Source organism: Eumetopias jubatus, unplaced genomic scaffold, assembly GCF_037043125.1.
Source record: "Eumetopias jubatus isolate StellerSeaLion01/CBP00866 unplaced genomic scaffold, mEumJub1_p1.0 scaffold_1, whole genome shotgun sequence".
Classification (NCBI taxonomy): domain Eukaryota; kingdom Metazoa; phylum Chordata; class Mammalia; order Carnivora; family Otariidae; genus Eumetopias; species Eumetopias jubatus.
In genome coordinates, this window is record NW_028274807.1 from 106,442,321 (window position 1) to 106,457,872 (window position 15,552).

Below are 15,552 nucleotides of genomic sequence, written 5' to 3' on the forward strand. Positions count from 1 at the left end.
AAAAATACCAAAATATCTCCAAAACAAAATACCCAAAGCTGTATATAGAAAAAATATGTACTATATTGAAAAAATTGACTTGGAATAGCCAAATCTAGATGTCTGATATTCTATAGTGCCTGAAATACAATTCTCTGTGTACATAAATGAATTTTCTGTGTACATAAATGAAACAAGATGTCAAAGTAACTAAGCTTTGATGACTCAGTGTTCCAAAATATTGTCACATTCTTTTTCATCACGAGTTCAAACTTAGAGTTTGTGAATATATATTCTCCAACCTTCACAAGGGCAATCTCTCCATTATCGCCTAATTGCCAATTTAGAATATCATAGTACCCAGTCACATCTCCATTTCATCAATTTCTAGTCTCTCTCCATTATGAGTAGTAAACTTAAGTGTCTTCAAATTGTACATTAGCTAGAAAACAAGGAAAAAAAAACAAGAGAATAAAAAAGCAATTTGTAAATATTTGATTGCCTAGAGAACAGGGCTTATGAAAAAAATAATCTCAAAACTCTTACTTACTCATGTGATTGGATTTTTTTTTCCTTTTCCTCTATGCCTTTGTTATCTAATACAACAACTTCTAGCCACGTGTGACCATTGAAACTTGAAAGGTAGCTGGCCAAATTGAGATGAGCTGTAAGTATAAAATATACACTGGATTGCAAAGACTTTGTTTAAAAAATGTAAACAATCATTAATAATTTTATATTATTATTTTATATTATATTGTGATGATAACAACATGTTAAAATGCTATTTTGGATCAGATAAAACAACTATATTTAATTTCATCTGTTTCTTTTTATTTTTAAATTTAGTTACTAGAACATTTTTAATTGCCTGTTTGGCTCATACATTTCTAACAAAAAGCATTGATTAGGCATAGTGGTGCTTAATATTTCCTAATACCTCCATATCTAGGGAAGAAAGGATCTTCCTACTTCCCTCCTAGATTTCTTCCATATATAGGTATGAGTCTACCTCACCCACCATTCCCTTCCCTACATGTCAGGTGCTGGAGATATGAAGATCAACCAATCCATTCCCTACCTTGCAAAGCTCACAATCCAGTGGAGAGGCTGAACAAATAAACAGGTACTAATAGTAAAATTCAGTGTACCTCTATGTTGCTGTTGTGGAAAGACTGTTGAAAAGGCACGGGTGAGAGAGTTAGCTAACTAATTGCCTTAGGAAAATTTAGGAGGTTTCCCCAGGAAGTAGCCATCTAGGCTGGGTTTTTAAAAATTTGTAGGAATTTGCCTGACAAATATGGGGGACAAGGAGATTCTAAGCCAAGGGAATAACATATGGAACACAGGTCCCTCTCAAACCAGAGAGGCCAAACAACTTGGTAGAAAGAGTCTGAATTACAATGTCTGATGATCTGACATCATATTTTGGCTCTTTCAAACATCATGACCTTGGGCTAAGTCATATATCTGAACAAGCACTAGTTTCCTGGTCTGTAAAATGAGGGGAATGATTCCTGCCCTATCTCTGTCATAGAGATTAATATAACTTGAAGCCTTCAGTAAGTCAATATCCCAAGTGTTCTGAAATCACCATCCATCCTGGAGTAGGGCCACTCTAGGCTACCTGCCCTTTTGTCTCTCCTTCCTTTTACCATATGCTGTTCTCAACCAACATAAAATCTGTATCAGAGTATACAACACGGTGACTTTCACTGGTGAGTCCATTGGGAAGAGGCATTCTTTCCCTTTCCATTCTTCAGAAGAGTTAAGAAAGGAAATTTTCAAAAGCTACCAGTCCCTGACCATTCTGTAGAACAACATTGCCATAATTCCATCTGTTTATCACCATTGGATGGTAGGAGACAGTTCCCTACCACCCAGGTATACAAAAAGAGTTTAGAGATATGTCCAAATAAACCACAAGAGTAAAAGGGTTTTATAAATATACATATTCTGATCAGATCTGCTAATAGGATAAGCTTAGAAAAATGGAGTACATGGTCATTTTAGTTTTATTTTTTTTTAAGATTTTATTTATTTATTTGAGAGAGAGAGAATGAGAGACAGAGAGCACGAGAGGGAAGAGGGTCAGAGGGAGAAGCAGACTCCCCGCTGAGCAGGGAGCCCAATGTGGGACTCGATCCCGGGACTCCAGGATCATGACCTGAGCCGAAGGCAGTCGCCCAACCAACTGAGCCACCCAGGTGCCCCATTTTAGTTTTAAATAAATGAAAAATTTTACTTCGGTACATTTATGAAGCATTTTTTTTAATGATGCATTCTTAATGAACCTGTTAAACCTCTCTTGTGTGAGGTCCTGCTTTTCAGTTTTAACTTAGTGATATTATACGGGGTATGTGTCAAGTATCATGAATCCTGTCATGGACTATCCCACCAACACTCACCATGACGCTGTGTGGTCCCTTGAACCTCACTAAAGTCTCTTCTCTGTAATTCTAATACACATTTGTTGCTCTTTGAGCAAATTTAAATTATAATATTGAAATATTCAAATAATGAATTGGGGAATTGTTATTTACCATATAGGATCCTTTTTATTATTTAAAAATAAGTACCCAAAGGATTTCTTTTAAAATGAAGGAACTGCCCTATGACCTTTAAGAGGGGGTGGGAGGGATGGAGAGGCTGGGTGATGGACATTGGGGAGGATATGTGCTATGGTGAGCACTGTGAATTGCGTGAGACTGATGAATCACAGACCTGTACCCCTGAAACAAATAATACATTATATGTTATTAAAAAAATAAAATATAACAATTTCTCATTCTGAATTTACCACAACTTCTCCAGTACCAAGGAACATGCCTTGCACTCAGATCTTGGTTTACAAATTCCATTTCCAGTAAATGGAAATAGGATTCTTTTGGAGAAATGGCTGACCACTGACGTGAAGTAAAGGAAGTATGAGATGAGCCCAGAACATCTTGGGATTACAGAAAATAAGGAAGTGCTCACAAATGATAAAGATGTGTCAAAAGGAAATGAAAACCAGCTCAAAGAGGCTCCCAACAGTCAAATCTGGGAAATTTTGAGCAACAGAATAAATAATGATAGTTGTGGATTATTCTACTCGAATAGAAATGAATATCCTTGAGTCCATATGGTTATAATTAAATCAGAGGGGAGAGAAAAATTCTAGTTAATAAATGTAGAAGGAATGAGGGAAATAGAAAATCACCATTTTTTAAACAACACAATAATAGCTGTTTCAGGCAAGAATCATCATCAACGGATGCTAAAATTTGTGGAAAAGCCATGATGAGAAGTGTTATTTTCAGATCCTCAAAATATTGCCCTCGCAAGATAATTGTTAATTACAAAGGGAAACATAGATACTTTTCAGTGGAAAAGCATGGTGACATCACTAAGTGATGAAAGTTAATGTCCACAATAATCATTCACAATGACATCATGTACCTCCTGATATAAGACATAAAAAGAATACATCACTTCTATGGTATTCTTGCCAAAAATGCATAATCTCAATGTAATCATGAGAAAAAAAATAGAAAAACCCAAAACATTTAAAAATAACTGGCCAGTAATTATAAAAAATATCAGTCATGAAAAACAAGGGAAGAATGGAGAACTACCACAGATGGGAGGAGACTAACTAGACACAAAACTAAATGCACAGTGGGGTCCATTTGAAAATAAAAATAAAGCTGGGGTGGTTCTGACTACTGCGACTCTATTGGGAGGGACAAGCAATTTGGTGTTGCTAGAGAATAAAGCGCTGAGAGTCATGGAAGGAATGATTGAATCAAAGACACTAAGAGTGCCAGACCACAGACAGCATGCTTTATCCTCTACGGATTAGAAGGGAGGTACTGAAGGATGTAAGCAAAGGAGCACTCTGGTTAGGTGTGAGATGTGCCCCTTGCTGAGATCATTCAGGCTACTGTGCCCCAACATGAGTTGCTGGGACATCAGAATTGAGACAGGAAATCAGAGAGCCATATCTCTAAGATGACCCCGTTAGTCTTCTCCTTCTGGCCCTCCTGCACTGCACAGAGGCTAAAGTTTCCCTCACCACTAGGTATGACCATGTCACTAAATTCTGGCTAATAGGATGTAAGGAAAATTGTATGTAATTTCCAGGAAATATCCAGAAATGGAGGGAGGTACACATCTTTGCCCTTTCTCCTTCCTGCTGGTTACAGTAGGGACATGATGGTTGAAGTCCAAGGAGCCATTTGAGATTATGAGATGAACCCACATATTGAGAACAGTGAAACAAGGTAGAAGGAATCAGGATCCCTAAGCCATCTTTCAGTGCTAGAATGCTAATCTCTGAACTTCACTTATGTGAAGGGGAAAAAAAAAAACTATTTTGCATAAGGTACTGTTTTGGGGGAATTTTCTATCATTCACAACAAACCTAAGAACTCTGTTAAGTTCTTAACAAATGGGAACTTAACAAATGTTCATTTAGGTCACACAAGCAAGCTATTCTTTTAGGTAGGCGTGTGATAAAACCATATCTATTAAATACAAAAGCAAGTCAAAGGTTTTATTAGTATGAATTCTTTTAATGTCAAACTATATCATGAAGTAAAACAAACCAACAACTTACCTGCCAAGGCTCAAAGTCAGGGATATATGCACACGTGTTTGCTAGAATGTATGGCACATGTCCTTCTTTGCATCTACTTAGACCATCCAAAGCATAAGCCATAGAATACACAGCTTGTTTGACATCACTGACTATTGTGCGAACATAAGATGGAAACTGGTGTTTGTCACTAAGAATTGAGAACGTAGAGGCATAACCCATCTACAATTGAAAATATTCATGCAGTTATTAGGAAGTAATAGCCAAATCGTATATTACACAATCTCTGAATGCTTTTATTGGAGAGGGAGGGGACTTAACATTTGTTCTCCCTTCATTCCCACATCCTTCCATAAAAGGACTTGTAGTCTGCTCCCTAGCCCATGGGTGGGGACTGTTGGAGGGAACACTTTGACCTCCCTATGCGCCCTTTTCCCACCCCACTCCAGGGGAGTCTGAGGAGCTAATTATTAAGATGACATTCAATGCAGCACTTTTCACAGCTGGGGTCACAGCACGGAAAAGGAGGTCATCTGCCTTTCATCTATGTTCACATGAGACTAGGTGTGGAAGTCAAGCCATCCAGGTGCTTTCTCAGCTCTAGCTTCTCATCCACAGGGATGATGGAGCTAGCTGACTCACAGTCTACTTGGCAGACCAGTTCCCTCTTGTTCTTCCCCCCTCCCTCCTTCCCTCGGCCCCTCCTCTGTGTGTGTCTGTGTGTCTTTCCACCACCACTCCTTTCCCTCTTTCTCTTCTTTCCCTGTTTCTCTCCACCAGGACTGCTGAGTGTTTAGGTCCTGAGACTCCCTGGAGGAGGGTGGTAGGAAGTTCCACTGCACCTGCAGGTCTAGCCACATTCTCCAACAAAGTTTTAGAAGCCCTCATTTTATAGGTGCTTGTGTAGAAAAATGAAAAGGTTTTTTTTTTTTTTTGCATTCTGCCAGTGATTCTTGTGTGTATTTCCATCAGCACCATGAATTCTTGAGTTGTACATGCACTTCTGCTATGCCTTACCTCTAGCCTCCCTGACTCTACAATGAGGAACATATGCTACATTCTTCCCTTACCCATTCCTTGTTATTAATATGTTACCATCAATGGGGCCTCCTATATTATAATTCCATAGCCCCATGACTGTCAATTCCTTTATAAGAGACAAAATATTCCTATTTTCTCTTTTCTCTACCACTTGTCCTATTCTTTTTTTTTAAGATTTATTTATTTATTTATTTATTTATTTATTTATTTATTTGACAGAGAGAGAAAGAGCGAGAGAGGGAACACAAGCAGGCGGAGTGGGAGAGGGAGAAGCAGGCTCCCCACTGAGCAGGGAGCCCGATGCGGGGCCCTATCCCAGGACCCTGGGATCATGACCTGAGCCGAAGGCAGACGGCTAACAACTGAGCTACCCAGGTGCCCCACCACTTGTCCTATTCTTACTCTACTGGCTAAAGTTTACATTCTGCTTGGAAACTTGCTAGCAGCACCATAATGGAGGTCATATGTAGGAAAGAATCTCATTTAGGAAGCAAAGATGCCTGGTTTTTAATTCTGGCTCCATAATTAGTGTAAGATTGTGGACAAGTTACTTAAACCCTCTGAACCTGTTTCCCCATGAGTAAAATCAGGGTAATGACATCTACATCTTAAGTACATTAAATACACCTACTATATACTCAGGATATTACAATGAATAATATACACATTATATTAATATATGTTATAATATATAATAATTTAATATGATCAGTATATTAAGTGAAACAACCAATGTGAAAGCATCACATAGATTTCTTTTCCTTCTTTGCAAGGATTTAAATGAGAAAATCAACCTAGAGTTTTCTATCCAGTGTCTGGACCACAGTTGGTTTTTGGTGGAAGATAGAGATCACGGCAACCTTTCAAATGAGCTGCATGAAGCCCACGCCTAAGATGTCAGCCGTGTCACCCAACCCCTCCTCTTGGTTCAGTTTCTCAGTATTTTCCTATTCCTCCCACATTTGTATTTGCAGCTTCATAATAGAAATACAATGTAAAGTCTACTTCTCACAATTACTTCAAATTCTCCCATTACTTTAGTAACACAAATAAGTTGAATCATCATTCATATTAATAAATCCTGACTGTACTTTAATGATCCATCCTTAAGAAATAATTATAGAGTTTTATTTATATTTTCTTAATAATCCATTCTTCCTAATATCATCTGTTCTTAAATTGAAACATGTCACAAGTCTCTGAATTTAAAATAATCTTATGGTCACCAGGTGGGGGGAGGTGGGTGGGAGGATGTGTGAAATAGATGACGGGGATTAAGCAGTGCACTTGTGATGAGCACAGGGTGATGTACGGAACGGTTAAATTACTATATTATATACCTGGACCTAATATAACACTGTATGTTTACTAACAGGAATTAAAAAAAATATATTTTTTAAGTAAAAAACAAAAATTCCATAATATTAGCGTCCCAAAATTCTAGCTATCTTGTGAAAATCGCAGGCTCATTTCAGTAGGTTAGTGTATGGAACAAAAAGTTATGAATAATAAGTTTTAATATAGGCAAGAAAAAAATGAATTCCTTTTACCACCTAGCACCAACCAACCAACCAACCAGCCAGCCAACCAACCACCTAGTATTTTTCCATCACCTCCTCTGTGCCTCACCCAGTGCTATAGAGTGTCGTGCCTAGTGAGGTGCTAACATACAAATCAGTAACTCACAGCCTCAAGGCAAAAATTAAAGCAGGATCCTAAGGGATGTAGAAGAGCCTGAAATGAAGGCCTGGGTAGCTCAGCTGATTAAACCTCCGACTCTTGATTTCAGCTCAGGTCATAGACACAGGGTCCTGAGATGGAGCCCCTTGCAGGGCTCAGCAGGGAGTCTGCTTGAGATTCTTTCCCTCTGCCCCTCCCCTCCCCAGGTCACCCCCTCCCCTCCCCAGGTCACCCCCTCCCCTCCCCAGCTCACCTGTGCTCTCTCTCTTGAATAAATAAAATTGTTTTTTCTTTTTTAAAAAAGAGGCTGAAATCACCTGCAGGTAGGCATCAAGTCACACTTGCTGAGCCTAGACTGAACAGAGGAATTAGGGGCAGCGGCTTCACCATCGTCCCTGTTTGTCTCTGCATCTTATCTCAGCCTCACCTGAGCACCTTACTATCTACTGCATTTAATCCAAACATAGCTTGTGTTTCTTTACAAGCTAGCACCCAGCACACTATTCTGAGATACCTGAGTATTACCTGTGGTAAATAATATAACCCTAGAATTCTTGATACAGCAACTGATGAGGACGACCCACCTGCTCCAACAATTCCTGCCAGAAATGCTCTGGTGCTGTTTCTAAAATTGGGCTTGTTTTCTTCCTGCCCTGTAAGAAATATCAGAGCCGGTTCCACAGATTTGGAGGTGGTGGAACAGGTATCAAAATGCCAATAGCCTAAAGTGATATTGGGCAAAATGTCCTTCCTCTTGTTAATCTCCTTGATTGTGTGGATCATGGTTCTCATCCAGCGGAATTCCCGAAAGTTAAACCTGAAAAAGAAATAGATTTGTACAGCTTTAGTCAGTGGGTGGATCTTTGGGGTAGGGGAGAGCAACTGTTAGCTGGGGGTGGTGCCGAGAGCATTTTGAGAGAATATCAGCAGGCACCTCACTGGTATCGTTTTTCATAAACAATACTGCCAACTTCAAGGGTTCACCTATGTATCATATTCATTGTTGATTGGTTTGGGCAGGGAAGCACCTTTGTGTACATTTTCTTGCTCTAAATATCTTTCATATGATATAATCTCCCCAAACTGCTGATTATGTCTTTTCACAAAAATATCTTTATATTCTCTACTCTCTCTACCACACAGGTTACTAAAGAACCCCTCAATACATTTTTTCCATTCATTGGAAGTCTTTGATGCCATATGACTCTCCCTCCTTACTTTCCTATAGGTTTCTCTCACGTTCTTCTGGACATTAATTATAATAAAAATTATGTAAATATATGAAAATATGATAAAAGTATATCAAAACAAAATACAAAATTTCTATGTACTATGTAAACATGACTCCAATTTAATCATTTTTCCTGCCATTATTTAATTGTTAATATTGAGAGAATTTTTAAAATTTTTAATTTAAATTCAATTTAGTTAACATATAGTGTATTATTAGTTTCAGGGGTAGAATTTAGCGATCCATCAGTTGCATATAACACCCAATGCTCATTCCATCAAATGCCCTTCTTAATGTCCATCACCCAGCTACCCCATCCCCCCACCCACCTCCCCTCCAGCAACCCATGTTGAGAGATTTTTTAATTGAGAAATATCTCCTTCCTCCTTCCTTTCACATATAACCATGATTAAGAGGCCTCCCCCTTTCCATCCCCCAGCCATTAAAGGAAAAATATTTCTCTTATAATCCATCACATTTTTTTTCAATTTATTCTCCATTGAAAAATAACTATTCTATTCCCAACTCTCATTCTTCCCAGTTTTAACTAAGCTTTAATCTATGTAAAAGCAAGGATGGCTCAGTCAGTTAAGCATCTGACTCTTGAGCTCAGCTCAGGTCTCGATCTTAGGGTCGTGAGTTCAAGCCCCACATTATGCTCCATGTTGGGTGTGGAGCCTACTTTAAAAAAATTTTTTTAATAAAAAAAATAAAATAAAAGCAAGGATCTCAAGAATTTTTGTCTTAATATTTTCTGTAGCTATAGTATCTAACTCTGTATCTTCTACTCAATAAATGGTTTTTATTAAACGTTTAATAGCAAATAGCCCTGCCAGCAGATTAGATTTCTCCTCCATGTTTCTTTGTTTTATTTTTTTTTAGTTTAGCTTTGTTGTTTATTTAATAAATAGTTAACTGAGTTCTACTAGAGCTAGACATTATAAGTACAACACAGAACAAGATAGGCACTGTATTACACAGGTGAAGTGAATCAAATCATAAAAAGAGTGATAGGGATGAAAGTAGGGGCCATGAAATAAAAAGGATGGACCACACCCTGGAGGACAGAACAGCCAAGCTGAGGCTTGAAGGATGACATAAAAACAGGGATGAAAGCTGCAGACAAAGGGGACAGTGTATGTGAAGGCACATTCTCAAAAAGAGAACATGAAACATTCTAGGAATGGACAGATCAGTACTTTGGGAGGATAAAGTTGGAGTGGGTGTGGCACAGGGAAATGGAGACTGGAGAACCAGAAGATGCCAGAACGGGAAGGGCTTCATCATCCTAAGATAGCTTGTTTCCAAATTTACTCGGGGGGCAATATAAATAGGCATATATGGTTTTGAAATAAATACAGCAATATCTTTTTTAAGGTAATATAGCAATATATTTCAAGAGCAAGAAAAACGTTCCCCAGCTTTGAATCAATAATCCTACCCCTGAGAATTTATCTGAACAAACTGTTCTTCCCAAAGGAAAAAGCTCTGTATACCCCCAAACTGTTTGTTACAGAATTATCTATAATATTGAAAAACTGGCAAGAACTCACATGCTCAGTGATAATAAATTATGGTATATTGACTTGATGGGAACATTTTCCATCATCAAAAAACTATAATTAGAGAGATTATACAGCAGCATGCATATAATAAGAAGTGAAACAAGCCATATGCAATGTTATTTCTATACTATAATGAAAACTACATATAAACTATATGAACATTTGGATAAGTATCAATAGGAAGATTTTTATTCTTATTTATTTTTATTTTTTAAAGATTTATTTCTTTACTTTGGGTGGGGGGAGGGACAGAGGGAGAGGCAGTGAGAATCTTAAATATTCCGTGCTGAGCGCAGAGCCCTCAGGTAGGACTCAATCTCATGACTCTGAGATCATGACCTGAGCAGAAATCAAGAGTCCAACACTCCATGTACTGCACCATCCAGGCGCCCCCAACAGGGAAGTTTTTTTCATGAGCACAGGATAATTACTGGAAGGGTGCGATTCAGGACAATTTTTCTTTCATTCTCTGATTTCCATTATGATATTCACAGTACTGTTATACAATGTATACCTTTTTTCCCCCAGAAAATTTCTCTAAATCCTAACTTCATTTAGATCAACGAAAACAATAATTAAAATACTCTTTCTCTTTCCATTTCACTGCCTTTCTCTTCTCTGAACAACATTTTCAGAATAATAGAAAATCTTCCTCTTCTGTACAATTTAGCTGATGGCCAAGCAAAACTAGTATCTTGTTAATGTTGGAGAACAAGACTTCTCCAAACCCAACTTGAATTTCTAGATCAGGTCTAGCTAGGTTAATGGCGCCAAAATGAAAGTACTACCAGATTAGAACCAGTTTGGCCCCTGAGCACATCCTAAGCTAGGCCAGTCCCAATGGGACGCTCCAAACGGGAGGGAAAGTTGCATCACAGGGAGGAGTACTGAGGGTCTTGGAGAACATTGGGATGGATATGGGAGGAAACTTGCTGACAGGATGGGTGAAAATGAATTATAATTTGAAGACCATATACCAATTTTTAAAATGGAATATTAATATCCAAAATGTATAGATATATTCAAGGTGAATTAAGGTGCTGGGGCAAGTTTTAGCCTGGAATAGCATAAACATGAACAATTTGGGTTTCAGGCAAACAAGGTTCCGAGACAAGTGGAACACCCACCATGATACCTTGCATTCCGGAGCCACATTGAGAACAAGGAACTGGCTTTTTAGATGCCCTAGACTCCATGAAACAAGCTTCACACACAACATCACGAATCAGAACAGCACTGAAAGTCAGAAGATGCTGAAGAAATCCTTTCAAAGACTCCTCGGGGTTCATATTAAAGTTAAGATGGAATAAATACACACCTTATCTCTCCCACTGATTACAATTAAAATTGCTGGACAGAACGTGTAAAGCAACTATCAGACTACTCTGCAAATTAAATAAGAACAGGTGGACTAGGTAGGAAAATCAAAATATCCCTGACACAGTGAATAATTTTTTAAATACTTACTTCCCATGCACATGCATGCATGCGCATGCCCCCCCCACACACAAATTTTAGCTATGAAAAGAATGCCAAGATTTCAACCACAGTGGAAATCATTTCTTTTAATGAAAGGGGCAGATTTTTATTAAAAACTTATCTGTTGGCTTTTTTCTGGTTAGCCTTGATAGGAAGATAACCTTCAGAAATTCTGATGAAAGGTGAGGAACAAATTAAGTGTATTTACAAAATTTAAGTGTGCTATGATAAACTCTAGTGTTCATTCTATATTTTAGAGACTGAATGTGTAAACTTCTGTGATAAATAATGAACTGACTCTAGAACAGTGTAGCTGTGAGCAAAAGCCCTTCTCATCTCTCTTTCTTTTGCTTCCCTGTAAGAATGGAAAAGAATTAGGAGGTCCAGGAAAGAGGTCAGTGAGATTGATTGGAATCCTTTCATTTTGCCAACAACATTACTGTTTATCCATCCCTCTAATGATATTTCAAATATGTGGCATGAAATAAGATCAAAGGAAAAGAGTTGTGATCAGTAAAGATTTAATTGTATAATAAGTTGCTAAGGAGCACCTGGGTAGCTCAGTAAGTTAAACATCTGCCTTTCGCTGAGGTCATGATCTCGGGGTCCTGGGATGGAGCCCCAGGTAGGGGTCTCTGCTTGGCGGGAAGTTGGCTTCTCCCTCGCCTTCTATGTGCTCTCTCTCTATCTCTCACTCTCAAATAAATAAATAAATCTTTTTTTAAAAAAAAGAAGTCGCTAAAATTCACAGCATACTTTTTTTTTAAGATTTTATTTATTTATTTGACAGAGAGAGAGACAGCAAGAGAGGGAACACAAGACGAGGGGTGGGAGAGGGAGAAGCAGGCTTCCCGTGGAGCAGGGAGCCCGATGTGGGGCTCGATCCCAGGACCCTGGGATCATGACCTGAGCTGAAGGCAGACACCCAACGACAGAGCCACCCAGGCGCCCCTCACAGCATGCATTTATAATCATAATTACCATGCAGCATCATAGAAATGCTTACTATATAATGTAAAATGCCCAATATAAAATTGTGTCCATACTGTGTTCACAGCTATGCAAAAAATATGGTTGCACTTATATACAGGGCTGAGAAAATAAAGGGAAAAGAGCTGCTTTGTTATGGTAGTAAAGTAGTGGATAGTTGTTTTCCTTTGTTTTAATTTCTGGTATTCTTTTCATAGCTAAAGTGTGCGTGTGTGTGCGCCCAGGACCATGCTCACACACACAAATCTAAGCCTTGTTTACCTTTCTTAAAATGCGTTGTTAGTAAATTCAGATTATCAGTCATGGATCCTATGTCCTCACGTGACAATTCTAGCATGAGAAGGGCAGAAACCTTCCAGGGGAAGGAATCTTACTATGAATATTAGCTCAGAAATAAATGGGCATCCCCACACCGTGTATTTTCACTTGAGAGCTTAGTGTAATTAACAATTCACAATAAAGCTGCAGCATTGCATAATTCTACATTGGTGCTTCTCAAACTTTAATGTGCACGTGAATTACAGGGAGGTCTTATCAAAATGCTGATTCTGGTTCAGCAGATGTGGGAGGCAGCCTGAGATTCCACATTTTAAACAAGTTTTAGGTGCTGCTGATGCTGCTGGTCCAGAGACCACCGTCTGAAGGGCACTGTGCTCTATTGTACCAAAACTGTCTTTTTTCTTTCTGAGGTACAAAAGTGGGAAAGGACCCACCTGAGACCAAGCTTTTCTCACTTCTAAGCAATCCTAGAGTGTCTGCCTTGGAGAAACGGAGGCTCAGAAACAGAAAATACCTTTCCTACATCAAATAAATAGTGTCAGAGTCAGTGTCATGGCCCCAGTTCCAGACTCTGACTCCCACACCCCATACTCCTTCATCCCCACCACTTGGGCCTGATGTAAAAAGAAGACAAGAAGAGCAGCTTACCCTTCGCATTTTGCAGATACTGGCTCCAAAACAGACTCATTTGCTGGGATGGTCCTGTAGTGAATAGGAAACAGTCCTCCAATAACAAGTGAGTGATTTTTGGCATCTACATACCTGTTCAGATCAAACTGGCCCAGCAAATTTCAGGTGTGTTCTTTCACTTCTTTGCCTTCAATGCCAAATTCAGCCCATAGAAAAGCAAGAAATCCTAGAACCAAGCATTTCTTTCCGCAAGCCATCTTAATAAGGTAAGTTCAGGAAAAACGACCAAGTGTTATCAAGGCACCCCGATAGAGTGTTACGGTGAGTGTGTGCACGCTACCTCCCAGTGGAGTTGGCTTGCCATGACCTGCTGCATAATTGTCATGCCTCAATCACAGAGCCTCACACTCACCTGCAATTTATGAATCTGGACTAGAAGCTGAGTAATCCTTTTGAAAAGAGCCTCATAAAAATCTTTTTTATGCTTCACAATAATATATAAATAACAAAATAGTGGGCTCTGAGTTTAAAAGAGTCATTTCATTTTGTAGAAATGTTCCTTTCTTTTTATTATATATTTTTATAATATTTTTATATTATATATTATATATATTTTTTATTATATGTCAGCCTCATTCATTCTCACGTCAGCCTCCCTTGTGGGAGGCACTCCTGCCCCAAAGGTGAGGAGGGGCATTCTACTTCATCACAAAGTATTGAAAAAAGATAACATCGGGCCAACCTCTTTACTTCGGGGTATAGAAAAAGTCAAGTGGAAAACCATGGGGTATTTGGAAAACATCATTTTGAATCTGTATTCCACCACTTGCATTAGTGTGATGGTGGGAAAGTCACCTAACTTCTGTGCCTCACGTCCTCCTCCGTGACTGGGATCATCATAAGCTACCCTAGAATCATTTTGTAAAGCTCCTAAGAGTTCAAGGAACATTTTTCACATACATCATTTTCTTTCACCTCCTCTTCAAGATGAAGTGCTACCCTCAGCTCCCTTTGCTGACTTTGTCACTGGTGCATTGAACAGACTTAGAAATAATCTCCTCCTCCTCCTCCTCCTCCTCCTCCTCCTCCTCCTCCTCCTCCTCCTCTTCTGCTTCTTCTTCTGCTTCTGCTGCTGCTTCTTCTGCTTCTTCTGCTTTTGCTTCTTCTGCTTCTGCTGTTGCTGCTTCTGCAGCTGCTTCTTCTGCTTCTTCAGCTTTTGCTGCTGCTGCTGCTGCTGCTTCTGCTTCTTCAGCTTTTGCTGCTGCTGCTGCTTCTTCTGCTTCTTCTGCTTCTGCTGCTGCTGCTTCTTCTGCTTCTTCTGCTTCTTCTGCTTCTGCTGTTGCTGCTTCTGCTGCTGCTTCTTCTGCTTCTTCAGCTTTTGCTGCTGCTGCTGCTTCTTCTGCTTCTTCAGCTTTTGCTGCTGCTGCTGCTGCTTCTTCTGCTGCTGCTGCTTCTTCTGCTTCTGCTGCTGCTGCTGCTTCTGCTGCTTCTGCTGCTGCTGCTTCTTCTTCTGCTTCTGCTGCTGCTTCTTCTTCTGCTTCTTCAGCTTTTGCTGCTGCTTCTTCAGCTTTTGCTGCTGCTGCTGCTTCTTCTGCTTCTTCAGCTTTTGCTGCTGCTGCTGCTGCTTCTTCTGCTTCTGCTGCTGCTGCTCCTTCTTCTTCTGCTTCTTCAGCTTTTGCTGCTGCTGCTGCTGCTTCTGCTTCTGCTGCTGCTGCTGCTGCTTCTGCTGCTGCTTCTTCTTCTGCTTCTGCTGCTGCTGCTTCTTCTTCTTCTTCTGCTTCTTCAGCTTTTGCTGCTGCTGCTGCTTCTTCTTCTCTTTCCTCTTCCTCTTCCCCTTCTTCTCCTTCTTCTTCCTCTTCCCCTTCTCCTCCTCCTCCTCTTCTTTTCTCTTCTTCTTCCTCGTCCCCTTCTTCTTCTTCCCCTTTTTCCCCTTCCTCTTCTTCTTTTTCTTCTGCTTCTCCTTCTCTTTCCTCTTCCTCGTCCCCTTCTTCTTCTTCCCCTTCTTCCTCTTCCTCTTCTTTCTTCTTTTTTCTTCTTCTTCTGGCACAAATGCCTGAGAATTTCTGGGTTCTTTCCTAAGAATCCCCTCTCCTCGCCTT

The 15,552-nt window shown here is 39.5% G+C and overlaps 1 pseudogene; it reads right to left on the reverse strand.

Annotated features, from left to right (window-relative positions):
- LOC114209038 (vomeronasal type-2 receptor 1-like) overlaps positions 1–13,710 on the reverse strand; it is a 28,461-nt pseudogene extending 14,751 nt beyond the window's left edge.
- Between the last annotated feature and the right edge of the window lie 1,842 nt (positions 13,711–15,552).